Below are 13,329 nucleotides of genomic sequence, written 5' to 3'. Positions count from 1 at the left end.
ATCATCATCATCATCATCATCCTCATCAACATCATTTATATCATTATTATGTTCACAAACAGATCTTGAACCGCCTAAGATTGCAAACTGTCCCGATGACATCCGCAAGACGTCTTCAACGAAGCTGACAAAGATATTTTTGCCAGGAGTCACTGTCACAGATAATGTTCGCGTCCACTTATTTACAACAAGCAGACAAAATGGAAGCGACTTCACATGGGGAGAGCACAACGTAACTTATACTGCATCAGATATAGCAGGAAATACTGCCAAGTGCCATTTCCAAGTCATTGTAACCGGTAGATACATATAAGTTATTGAACGTTATTTTGTTAAAGACAAAAAGACAAAAGACGAAAAGACAAAAAAAAAAAAATAAATAAATAACAAACCCTTGGGAAATACCTGGCAAAAAATGCAAGGCTTGCGCGGGCGCTAAATCAAAAATTAAATTTTAGTAAATCGAGTAACTAGTTTTCATTTATCTTTACCTTTGTAAAAGATTACACCTGTCCGGATTTACAACCACCTTTGAATGGAGCTAAGGCATGTGAGACGTGGCTAAAGGGCATGTTTTGCACCGTACACTGCAATGAAGGTTTCGGGTTCGTTGATCAACCAGAAGCACTGTATGTGTGTAGTCCTAAGGGAGCCTGGATAAATGCAGGGAAAGGAACGCCCAGTCTTCCCGACTGCTCAAGTAAGAGAAGGTGCTATGTTCTAAACGTGTTATTCCAAACAAACCTAATATGATGTGCGGCATTTTCCTCCCATTTTTAGCACATTATCTTCGTTCAATTTGTACCAGTTTTAAGGTATAATTTCGTACCCTGCGTACTATAATGGTTTAATAAAAATATCATTATTTATATGTTTATTTTATGACAAGATAGTCTTGAATCCGAGTGTTTCGAGGCATTGAACGAAACAGACCTGACTCTGGATATCAACGGAGTTATTATAGTATATGATTTATCAAAGCCGCCAGTGTTTCGGCTTACCAGTCTTGTTTGTAGTGAAGGACAAGTCCAAAGAGGGACAAGATGCGGTAAGAAGTTTCCTTTTGCTTTTGACGGTCTTCATTTTTGGCTTTAAATGTTCTATTACATCTAGGGAGAACTCTAACCTGTCTAACAAATAGTCTGTCTTTTAATACTGTCCAAGTTAAACTGTTCACTAACTAGTGTACATATATTTTTTTAAGAAAATAGGTCACCTGACTTTACAAAAATCAGAAAAATTAAATATTGTAGGTACCGTCTTGAAAGGCAAGATAAGAATATACGGTGCACTTACCTTGCTCGCAGTTTAATAGCTTATTAATAGCTAATTGATAGTTAATTAACAACTTAGCAAATTTCTTGCCTCACGTACAACAAGTAATATTGTATTTTTCAATTGAGGGTTGTGAAACCAAAACCAATGTAATCACTTTAGCTGAATAATAACGCAGAGGACACAGAAAATCTTAATTAATCAATCAAAACCTGAAGTTAATACACGTAGCTGTCGCGAAGCGCTGGAAGACGTTTGCGAACTAGTAATATTTGGTTTTGGTTTTACTTCTGATTGGATAAAATGGTCCCGCTAGTCCTTTTTAAACCGATCGCGTAGCATAGTAATGCAAAGCCAATTACTTTTCGGCAATCAAGTGAAAACCGCTATAAGTACTAAAACAAGAAATTATCAATATTTAAGATTGCTATGAGGTGGGGATAGTTAATGTCCTTCTTTTAGTCTTCTCAGGAGTTTAATTACCAATTTACATCTAAACATTCTTCTAAAATTTCGGGAAAACGATGAAAACGTCGCATTTCGTTGACGACCGACAGCTACTGCACTCTAATGGCTGATAGTATACGAGTAGCTCAGCCAATCAGATTGCAGCATTTGCATTAGTATACAAGTAGAATTCTACTAATAGTAATTAGAACACAGATGCTGACACTACTTTGTTTTGTTTATTCTACTCTTTGTATTAGTGAACTGTCCGCTTGGGTATTTCTTTAACACCACTGGTTGCCAGGCATGCGCAGTGGATGAATACCAAGATCAAGAGGCCCAGACGTCATGTTTATCCTGTCCATCCGGTACAACTACATTTGGACAAACGGCATCAAAGTGGCACGAAAATTGTCAAGGTTACTTGAAAATGAAGCTTTAACTTGTTTTATTCTGTTAAACAACACATCTCTTGGTTAGAGGCAATTTCAAATGCAAGGAAAACGTGATCGCATGATTTTAAGATATGAAACCAATAATTTTTTTACGATAACTACAGAAATTCTCGCGCGTTTATTGGCTAATTTTTATTGTCAATAAGCGGACAGACACATGGATTTATAATTCATGCGATGCGTCTACAAACGAGAGTGGATAGTTCGACAACTTGTTATCGTAAAAAACAAATTGATGTCAGTTTTTAATGCGTCTGTCCTTTTATTGACAATGAATTTCGTCATAACTTTGTCAAAGTAGTCTGCGGATCCACTTGGCTATCGCCTCGTGGATCCAGAGCTACTTTGACAATGTTATGACGAAATTCAAGATCAATAACAGGACAGACGCATGAAAAAACGACGTGAAATTGTTAAATTGCGTCATATTGCTGCACGACAATAAGAGGTTAGCACTAGCAGGCCTGTCAAGTCTTGAGTTGGGCGATGAAGTGTAAGTTTGCTCGCCGCGGAAGAATCCCATAGTCTGTCGCCATTTAATTATTTTTGTTGACATTTTGACATTTCCTTTCAGAAATTCCCAGCCCTTCCAGCCTTGAAGAACAAGGTTTATCCAAGCCAATTCTATATTCAATCATTGCAATAGGAATCTGCGTATTTATTGGACTGATTGGTCTCACCATCTTTTGTGTGCAGAAACACTGTGTGTAAGTTCTTTCATTACTAAATAAAAATGTACTTCACGAAAGCGTTAAGTTAAAAAATATGTCTATCCATCTATCTATTTTGTGGACAATTTCCTTCGATCATTTGGTGTTGGATCTAGATGGATCAGCTTCATTTTAAACAGAATGAGTTGAAAACGTTCCAGTGCCCCAAATCAATAAATTGTCTTAACCTGCTTAATTCCTATGTTTTTACGGTATATAACTTTGCATAAGAGTAGGAGTAATTTTCCAACTGCAGTGATGCTTATGATTCGGGTTTATGGGTCACCCACACAATAATAATGCAAATCTCAAAAAACAAACTAAATCTAGACATGAAATAGTGACACCACTCGTAGCCTCTTTAGAATCGATCCATTTAATAACTTAACCATCCTCATCTTTATCAATTTACATTTATACGCTATATGCACATTATAGTGATTAAATTAACTTATTTTTTTTTCAGGATTTAAACAATTTTTTACACGAGCGCGTTGAATATGAGATGCTAGATAGCCAACCAGGCGCGGAGCGTCGAGTTGGCTATAATCATCTCATATCCAACAAGCGCAAGTAGAATAATTGTTTAATTAAAAACGCCACTAAAAAATAGCAAACTAGACTAGAATAACAATAACATTACCAAAAATCACTCGTGCGCTTACCATATTGGTAGAGCATGGTATAATGGCTCATAACCCATGATGGCTAAGCCAAGGAAATCTCTCGAATTGCATTATCTAATGATCCAGTTTTTGATAATTTTAATTATTTTATTTCTATAGTGCTGGCAAAACAATGTCACGAAACGAAAGACGTACTTACCCGTACCCAGTGGATGACGATATGGGACGCAGCAATCCAACATATGCTGATACTGAAACTATTCAAACGAAGGATCCATTTTCTATAGAAATCTGTGAATTTCAGAAGCGCGGTCTTTGTTTTGACAGTGTGAATTACCTTTCGCAAGATGATGCACAAGATGCAGCTGGAAATGATTTCAGAAGACTTAATTTTAATCAGTCAGAGGTGTAGATTCCATAAAAGGGTGGTTTTCTGCACTTTGCCTCTAACACATTGAGTGATTTATATCAGAACAATCACATGCACCATTGTAGTAGGCAAAAACACGAATCGACCATTTTACAGTTGTCTGCTCAGTGAGCTGGCCTTTGTATGGCAGCGAGGCTAGAGTTGACCTTGTTTTGATACAGACCTCACTGCTTTTGTTGTGTAAAACAAGTTGTTCTGATGCTAACTAGGTGCATTTACATGACAAAAATAATTACTATGATTACTGTAATTATTGAAATAATTACATGGTCTATTATATACATATCCGTGTCAATTTCAGCACAACGATCCTACCTCTTTTTCAAGAAAATACACAGGCTTTTGATATCAATTAATCTCAAGCAGTCTGTCACCAAACAGCCTACTCACCCACCTTGTTTGTGTGTGGCTGCCTGGCTGCTGGTCCCTGAGCCTACACAGCGTGGCGGCCCAGGCTGTCCTGCAAAGTAAATGAGAAGTTCTACCGTAAAAACTGCCCCACTCTGTGGCCCGGTTTGGTATCAGCTGTTTGCCAGGGACCTAGGCTGTCTGCCCCAACCCTCCTTGTAGGGGACTATAGCTGGCTTTCCCCCAATTTTGACTCGTTTTCCATAAATCCAGACATATAGACAGGGAATATTTTAATTAGTCGTTTTAGCATGTAGGTTAATGGTAGAAAAATACTTGATCGCTTCTCTTTTGGTAATTTTTTATCGATTTCTAGACAATTAAGGCATAGCTCTTTCCTTATTGCACCCAAAAATTAGGGGGGTGGTCTATCTTCTCAGGCTTTAACCACATTAACCGAAAACGTTTTCAGACTAATAGGCTTGCAAATCTTGTCATATTTAGCTGGATGATATATGCAAATTAGGTCACGTGACCTGTCGGGACTATCTTTAGCTCAAATTTCTTTTTAGAGAAATGGCACCACTTTTTACAGCATCTAGGAAGCTGGCATTATCTTTATAATGTTAAGAATAGTACGTACTTTATATCCGTGCCCGGACTTGTTGAGAGCTTTTTTTAAAACAATAGCATAAATTAAGAATTTACTTTTATTGGGAGACCGGGCAATAGCACAAAAAGCCGTTTATTTTCAAAATTGATGAAAAATTTAACAACGTCCGGGAACAGATGTTTTGTTGCTAACCTTTTGAGCTATCTGGGTACATTCAAGGTAAATGACTCCAGATGTAAACTGGTGCCATTTTCACTCAAAGAATTTCTGGAAGTTTTTGGCCGCCAGATGTAAAAGGTAAGGTAAAGTCTGCATACGAGCCAAGTGGCCCATCAGGCCGGAGCTTATCCCGGTTTCTGTAGCATGAAGCGACTAGGAGTATTTCTACTCCCCCCTGGATGGGACGCTAGTCCATCGCAGGGTTACCCCCGGCATTAAGTTCGCCGGTACCCATTTATACACCTGGGTGGAGAGAGGCACTGTGAGAGTAAAGTGTCTTGCCCAAGGACACAACACAATGTCCCCGGCAAGGGCTCGAACCCGGACCGCTCGATCCGGAGACGAGCGCACTAACCATGAGGCCACCGCGCCTAATTTGCATATATCATCCAGCTAAATATTGAGACATGCTTCTATGAACAAGATGTCCATAAAATTTAATTAAGTGGGATTAGGGTTAGGGTTTAGGTCTAGGGTGATGTTAACCATCTTATGTTAAGTTGGTTTCTGGAAACAGTTTGCAATAATAAAACTGAAACTGGGATTACAGTAGCTGTTTGAATGGGCTAGAATCTGCTATGTTCAATCTCCTTAAAGAAGAATATTATTCTTATTGATCAGTTGCTTCAACAACAACACAGCAATAACGACAACAACTTTATTAACTCATACAGTTACTCATTCTCCTGACGTGAACGGTTCGGCTTAATCAAGGCGATCAATTCAACAAGAGCTAAAAATTCACCCCAACTCTTAAAGAATGATAGCTTTGTTAAACAAGAGGGACGATTGAGAGAGCCACTTGAAATTTAGCTTCGATTGATTGTTTGCTTTTTTGTTTGCTAGCTTGTGTTCTTTAAGTCACCTCGATTGATAGAACAATTTCAAGAAACATTTCCTCTAAACTGACAAGGACTCTTAACATGGACACTCTTACATGTTACAAGTTACTAGGCGTTGTGCATCTAATGTTATCCCATAAGTCGTTTTTACTTTTAATACCAACAACTAAATTTATTACGAACTTTGCCAGTATGCAAAAAGTTTCAAAACCTATTTTGAAAGGTAGCTCTATTTATCAACTCCCACCCCCCAGCCCAGCTTTGTATCCCAGGCTTCTCAGACTGGCATGAATCATCTTTACAAAGACGCCGACAAAAATCGGGGGTGGGCTCCTTGTTGTTCATTCTATGAAATCACACGTCTGAAATTATGCTGGACACTCTTCAGCAGGATCTTTCGCCAAAATACTCGTTATTGCGCTTTTATGGCCAAAATAGATCCGGCGTTAGCTTCGACTAACTGCCTACTTTACCAAACAGCAGAAAGGATACATTATATGGAAAGATATCCCCGAGTGGGCAAGATATCCCCATCTTGCTCGCTCGGGTGGCCAATGAGAGTGCGAGGTCTGGTTCATTTTGCCTGCTCGTGGAGAATAGTTCGTCATCGAATAATATTTGTCCTAATTTAGGTTTACCCTAGTAGTGTGATATACTAAGTCCGCAATCCATGGTCTGGTGGTTTATATCCAATCTGTAGTCTGCAGTCCGTAATCTGTGTTCCATACTAACCGCGATGGGAAGAGGGGGCTGATGCTGTGGGTTGAAAAAAGGCAGAAAGTCAAGATATGACTCCCCATAGTAGACTCAAGCCGATAGAAGACTGTTAGGAATTGTAAAATACTACTGCAGCTCAAAATTAAAAAAAAAAAAAAATAATAATAATAATAAAAAAAAGAAAGAAAGAAAAACAAAGGAAATATTTTGTATTATTATTATATAGCTCGGGTAAAGTTGAATCTAACGCGCGATTTTATCGGTGGATTTGTGGTCCAGTCGCATTACCTAAATGTAATCCTACCCGCTCTAGCTACTAACCAGAGTTTACTGAATTGTTATATTCTTTTCATTTACATATTTTCATATCTATTGGGATTCCACATGCATACCCCCAAACATTACATAACATATTAAAAATCATCATCATCATCATCATCATCATCATCATCAAAGAGAAAGTAACCCTCCTTTGGGTCAGTTCTCTTCTCTCACTTGGAACTGGAAATGGGTTCAGAAATTTTCAGGTGTCCTGGATGTACTGGCGATATCCTAGTTGTGTTAATTCCTCCAGTCTTACCACTTTACACTAAATGCCAGCAGCTATATAACATGACGGTACCCAAGGGGCTTCTACTGTAAGTACCGCAGAGAAATGGTAGGAAATTTTCCTAGCATTCCTTACGTACTCTCATTAGGGTTCTTCGTTTTGCGGCCATGGAAGACGTCATAATCTGTTTCAGTGACATGCCGATGATATTAAATAAAAAAATAATAAACCAGAAAGGGCCGATGGAATATGAGACAAGCTTTAAAATGAAGTAAAGATATTAATAGTGCTTTAAATGTAAATAGTGCGTTTGAGTCATTCCCGATGCTTTCAAATGATGGCGGACTCCACCGACGCCAATAATCTGGAACAAAACAAGGTCATTATATATCGGATCGAGTCTAAACGCACGTGGAAAAAGACTTGGGCAGGAAAAAAAAGTGAGCGGACAAAACCGGGAAATGCCGATAAATCAAGTAATCCCGCAATGATGAACGAATTACACAACATGAACCTTCCTCTGCTTCTCCCCCTGAACCAAGTTCAGATCTACGACCTGAACTTAAAGATACCAAAGTGCCTACGAATGGATGTTGAGCGCGGCGAGCAGACGTAAATGTCTTGTTTACCCAATGAAAGCCATCACAATAAACTCTCAGCTTGCATCGAGATGCTTTTCCGGGCGTAAAGGAGCGTTTGATTAATCAGTCTAAAACAGATCTTAAGGAATAAAAGCCCAGATGATCTGGAATACTTGTCTGAGTATGTCGTTGGCAGTGGGAGCCACGTGCAGTACTATCATGCTCGGCAATTGAAGTTATTGTGTAGAAAATATCGCGCAATTACACAGCCAAGGGCAAAAAAAGAAGCGTGAGGAGAAACTTAGTACATGGAGCTAAGATAGATGGTCAGTGTTTTAGGTGACCATGCACGGCTACCAATGGCTTGGCCAATGGCTAGCCAGTGGCTCGTACAAGCAACGAATCGTACAAGTCCGTAAGTAACGACCTCCGAAAGAAGTGAGCCCACCCCCCATCCCCTGAAAATAGAGGAACTAAGATTCAAAAGTATATTTTTTTTCCAATCAATAACCTGAAAAACGTACGATAAACTAAAGGCGATTCAACTAGGGAACGTATTGATTATTCCAGGATGGCGTCATGAAGAGCCCTGGTAGAACAAACCCCGCAAAATTTTCATCAAGTAACAAGAAGGCACTAACAGGACCTTTTCTTCAAATTAAAATTACTAAGATTAACAACTTTGCATCATTTTTAACAGGAACGCATAAAAAGTACGTTTAATCATATTGAAATTAAAAACTAGACCACAGCAGTTAAATATTCATAATGCAGATTAATGTAGCAGTGCATCATGAACAATAAAAATAGTTTAAGGTATCTCACATCACGGCCCACCCATGTGCCAACAACATAAATTTGAGCTGGAACAAAGAATTTCAAAACGATTTATAAGAATTCAGTGTTTTTACGAATTATACCCACAGCCTTAAAGGAATGCAGCCCTGTTCTCATAAAATTAAAAGAAAAACAACAACAACAACAACAAAAATCAACAACACCGGGAAGAGATACTTACAGTAGAAGTCATTTGCCTTCCCTCATGGGGTAAGAGATTCCTGCCTATATCAACTTTCTTTTCTCTCGTAAGTCCTTGCGCGTTCAGAGTTGCGCCACACTCGCGTTTTAGCTGCCGGGATCTCAAGCAATGCCTACCTAACTTTTTAAAGACGCTACTTTTAGCCCTCCCCCAAATCTACACAAGTGTATTTCACCTGTGGAAAACTATCGATTTGCACAGTGTTTGGGTTGGATATTCTCGCCCCTATCAACTTTCGTTTCTCTCGTAAGTATTCTCGTGTTTAGAGATGCGCCACACCCGCGTTTTAGGAGCCGAGATCCAAACCAATGGTTACCTAACTTTTTAAAGATGCTAGTTTTAGCCCTCTTCCAAATCTGTAATGTTTATTTCACTTGTGGAATTCTCGACTTGGACAGTCCTTAGGTGAAAGATTCTCGCCCCTATTAACTTTCTTTTCTCTCGTAAGTTCTCCCGCGTTTAGAGATACGCCTCACTCGCGTTTTAGGCGTACGGATCACAACCAATGCTTACCTAACTTTTTAGAGATGCTACTTTTAGCCCTCTCTCAAATCTACACACGTGTATTTCACTCGTGGAAGTCTATCGATTTAAACAGTGCTTGGGTGAGAGATTCTCGCCCATATATATCAACTTTCTTTTCTCTCGTAAGTTCTCACGCGCTTAGAAATGCGCCACACTCGGGCTTTAGTTGCCGGGATCCCAACCAATGGTTACCTAACTTTTTAAAGATGCTAGTTTTAACCCTCTTCCAAATCTCCAATGTTTATTTCACTTATGGAAGTTTTTCGATTTGGACAGTGCTTGGATGAGAGATTCTCGCCCCTATCTACTTTCTTTTCTCTAGTAAGTTCTCGCGCGTTTAGAGATGCACCATACTCGCGTTTTAGGTGCAGGGATTCCAACCAATACTTACCTTACTATTAAAAGATGGTACTTTTAGCCCTCCTCTAAATCTAAACACGTGTATTTCACTGGTGTTTAGAGATGCACCATACTCGCGTTTTAGGTGCAGGGATTCCAACCAATACTTACCTTACTATTAAAAGATGGTACTTTTAGCCCTCCTCTAAATCTAAACACGTGTATTTCACTGGTGTTTAGAGATGCACCATACTCGCGTTTAAGGTGCAGGGATTCCAACCAATACTTACCTTACTATTATAAGATGGTACTTTTAGCCCTCCTCTAAATCTAAACACGTGTATTTCACTGGTGTTTAGAGATGCACCATACTCGCGTTTTAGGTGCAGGGATTCCAACCAATACTTACCTTACTATTAAAAGATGGTACTTTTAGCCCTCCTCTAGATCTAAACACGTGTATTTCACTGGTGGAAAAATATCGATTTGCACAATGCTTGAGTGAGAGATTCTCGCTTATGCCAACTTTCTTTTCTCTCCCGCGCGTTTAGAGATGCGCCACACTTGCGTTTCAGGTGCCGGGACGCCAACCAATGCTGAACTAACTTTTCAAAGGTGCTCCATTTAGCCCTCTTTTAAATCTACACACGTGTATTTTACTTGTAAGAAAACTATCGATTTGCAGAGTGTTTGGGTTGGACATTCTCGCCCATATCAACTTTCTTTTCTCTCGTAAGTTCTCGCTCGTTTAGAGATGCGCCACACTAGCGTTTCAGGTGCAGGGACCCCAAACAATGCTTACCTAACTTTTTAAAGCGGCTACTTTTAGCCCTCTTCAAAATCTTGAACGTCTATTTCATTTCTGGAAGTCTATCGACTTGGAAAGTGCTTGTGTAAGAGATTCTCGCGCCTATTTTTTTTTCTCTTAAGTTTTTCGCGCGTTTCGAGATACGCCGCACTCGCGTTTTAGGTGCAGAGATCCCAACCAATTTTTACTTAACGGTTTAAAGATGCTACTTTTAGCCCTGCCCCAAATCTACGCACGTGTATTTCACTAGTGGAAAACTATCGATTTGCACAGTGTTTGTGTTGGACATTCTCGCCAACTCGCGCGTTTAGAGATGCGCCACACTCGCGTTTCAGGTGCCAGGATCCCAACTAATGCTTACCTAACTTTTTAAAGATGCTGCTTTTAGCCCTCCTTTAAATCTACACACGTGTATTTTACTTGTTAAAAACTACCGATTTGCACAGTGTGGGTATGGACATTCTCGCCCATGTCAACTTTCTTTTCTCTCGTGTTTAGAGATGCGGCACACCCGCGTTTTAGGTGCCGGGATCCCAACCAATGGTCACCTAACTTTTTAAAGATGCTAGTTTTAGCCCTTGTCCAAGTCTCCAACGTTTATTTCACCTGTGGAGGTCCATCGATTTGGAAGGTGCTTGGGTCAGAGATTCTCTCTCGTATCAACTTTCTTTTATCTAGTAAGTTCTCGTGCGTTTCGAGATGCGCCACTTTCGCGTTTCAGGTAAATGGATCCTAACCAATTCTTACCTAAATTTTTAAAGGTGCTACTTTTAGCCCTTCTCCAAATCTACCAACCTGTATTTCACTTGTAAAAAGCTATTGATTTGCACAGTGTTTGGGTGGGACATTTTTGCACATACCAACTTTCTTTTACCTCGTAAGTTCTTGCGCGTTTAGAGATGCGCCACAGTCGCGTTTTAGGTACAGAGGTCCCAACCAATGGTTACCTAACTTTTTAAAGATGCTACTTTTAGCCTTCCCTCAAATCTACACACTTGTCTTTCACTTGTGGAAAACTATTGATTTGCAAAAAGTGCTTTGGTAACAGATTCTCGCCCTTATCAACTTTCTTTTTTCTCGTAAGTTCTCGCGCGTTTAGAGATGCGCCACACTCGCGTTTGAAAGGCAGGAATCTTAACCAATGCTTACCTAACTTTTGAAAGATGCTACTTTTAGCCCTCCTCCAGATCTAAACAAGCGTTTTTAACTCTTGGAAAACTAACGATTTGCACACTGCCCGGGTGAGGGATTCTCACCCGTATCAACTTTCTTTGCTCTCCTAAGTTCTCGTGCGTTTAGAGATGCGCCACACTTGCAATGCAGGTGCCGGGATGCCAACAATGCTTACCTAACTTTTTAAAGATGCTTCTTTTAGCCCTACTTTAAATCTACACACGTGTATTTTACTTGTCAAAAAACTCTCGATTTGCATAGTGTTTGGGTTGGAAATTCTCGCCCATATCAATTTTTTTTTCTCTTCTTAGTTCTCGCGCGCTTAATGATGCGCCACATTTCCGTTTTAGGTGCAGGGACACCAACCAATGCGTACCTAGCTTTTTAAAAATGCTACTTTTAGCCCTCTTCCAAATCTCCAACGTTTATTTCACTTGTGGAGGTCTATCGATTTTGACAGTGCTTGGCTAAGAGATTCTCGCCTTTTTCATCTTTCTTTTCAATCTTAAGTTCTCGCTCGTTTAGAGATGCGCCACACTTCCGTTTAAGGTGCAGAGATACCAACCAATGCGTACCTAACTTTTCAAAGATGCTACTTTTAGCCCTCTTCCAAATCTCCAATCTTTATTTCATTTGTGGAGCTCTAACGATTTTGACAGTGCTTGGGTGAGAGATTCTCGAACCTATCATCTTTCTTTTCTCTCGTAAGTTCTCGCGCGTTTAGAGATGCGCCGCACTCGCATTTAAGGTGCAGGGCTCCCAGCCAATGCTCACCTAGGTTTTCAAAGATGCTACTTTTAGCCCTCCCTGAAATCTACACACGTGTATTTCGCTTGGGGAAATCTATCGATTTTCACAGTGCTTGGGTAAAAGATTCTCGTCCATGTCAACTTTCTTTTCTCTCGTAAGTTCTCGCGCGTTTCAAGATGCACCACACTCGCGTATCAGGTGCCGGTATTCCAAGCAATGCCTACATAACTTCTTAAAGATGCTACTTTTAGCCCTCACCTAAATCTAAACACGTTTATTTTACTTGTAAAGAACTATTGATTTGCACAGTGTTTGGGTTGGGCATTCTCGCCCATATCAACTTTCTTTTCTATCGTAAGTTCTCACGCGTTTTGAGATGCGCCACACTGGCGTTCTAGGTGCAGGGATTTCAACCAATGCTTACCTAACATTTTAAAGATGTTACTTTTAGCCCTTCCCCAAATCTACACACGTATATTTTACTTGTAGAAAACCATCGATTTGCACAGTGTTTTCGTTGGACATTCTCGCCCATATCAACTTTCTTTTTTTCTAGTAAGTTCTCACGCGTTTAGAGATGGGCCACACCCGTGCTTAAGGTGCCGGGATCCCAACCAATGGTTGCCTAACTTTTTGAAAATGCTACTTTAAGCCCTCTTTCAAATCTCCAACGCTTATTTCACTGGTGAAAGTCTATCGATTTGGGCAGTGCTTGGGTGAGAGATTCTCGCCCCTATCAACTTTCTATTCGCTCGTAAGTTCTCGCGCGTCTAGAGATGCGCCACACTAGCGTTTTAGCTGCAAGGATCCTAACCAATGCCTACCTAACTTTTTTAAGATGCTACTTTTAGCGCTCCTCCAGATCTAAACACGTGTATTTCA

The 13,329-nt window shown here is 39.9% G+C and overlaps 1 pseudogene across 1 annotated transcript in view; it reads left to right on the top strand.

Moving 5' to 3' along the window:
- The window catches only part of LOC110069726 (uncharacterized), a 29,667-nt pseudogene extending 24,000 nt beyond the window's left edge, over nt 1-5,667 (top strand). The window contains exons 23-27 of the transcript XR_016204429.1: nt 63-299; nt 503-700; nt 1,983-2,141; nt 2,752-2,884; nt 3,673-5,667. The product of XR_016204429.1 is annotated as an uncharacterized LOC110069726 (transcript). The remainder of the gene's footprint in view (nt 1-62; nt 300-502; nt 701-1,982; nt 2,142-2,751; nt 2,885-3,672) is intronic.
- The last annotated feature ends 7,662 nt before the right edge of the window (nt 5,668-13,329 follow it).

Source organism: Orbicella faveolata, unplaced genomic scaffold (genome assembly GCF_042242905.1).
Source record: "Orbicella faveolata isolate gen_17 unplaced genomic scaffold, um_ofav_v1 contig_48, whole genome shotgun sequence".
Classification (NCBI taxonomy): domain Eukaryota; kingdom Metazoa; phylum Cnidaria; class Anthozoa; order Scleractinia; family Merulinidae; genus Orbicella; species Orbicella faveolata.
The sequence above is the reverse complement of the archived record's forward strand: the minus strand, read 5'-3'. Positions and strand labels throughout refer to the sequence as shown.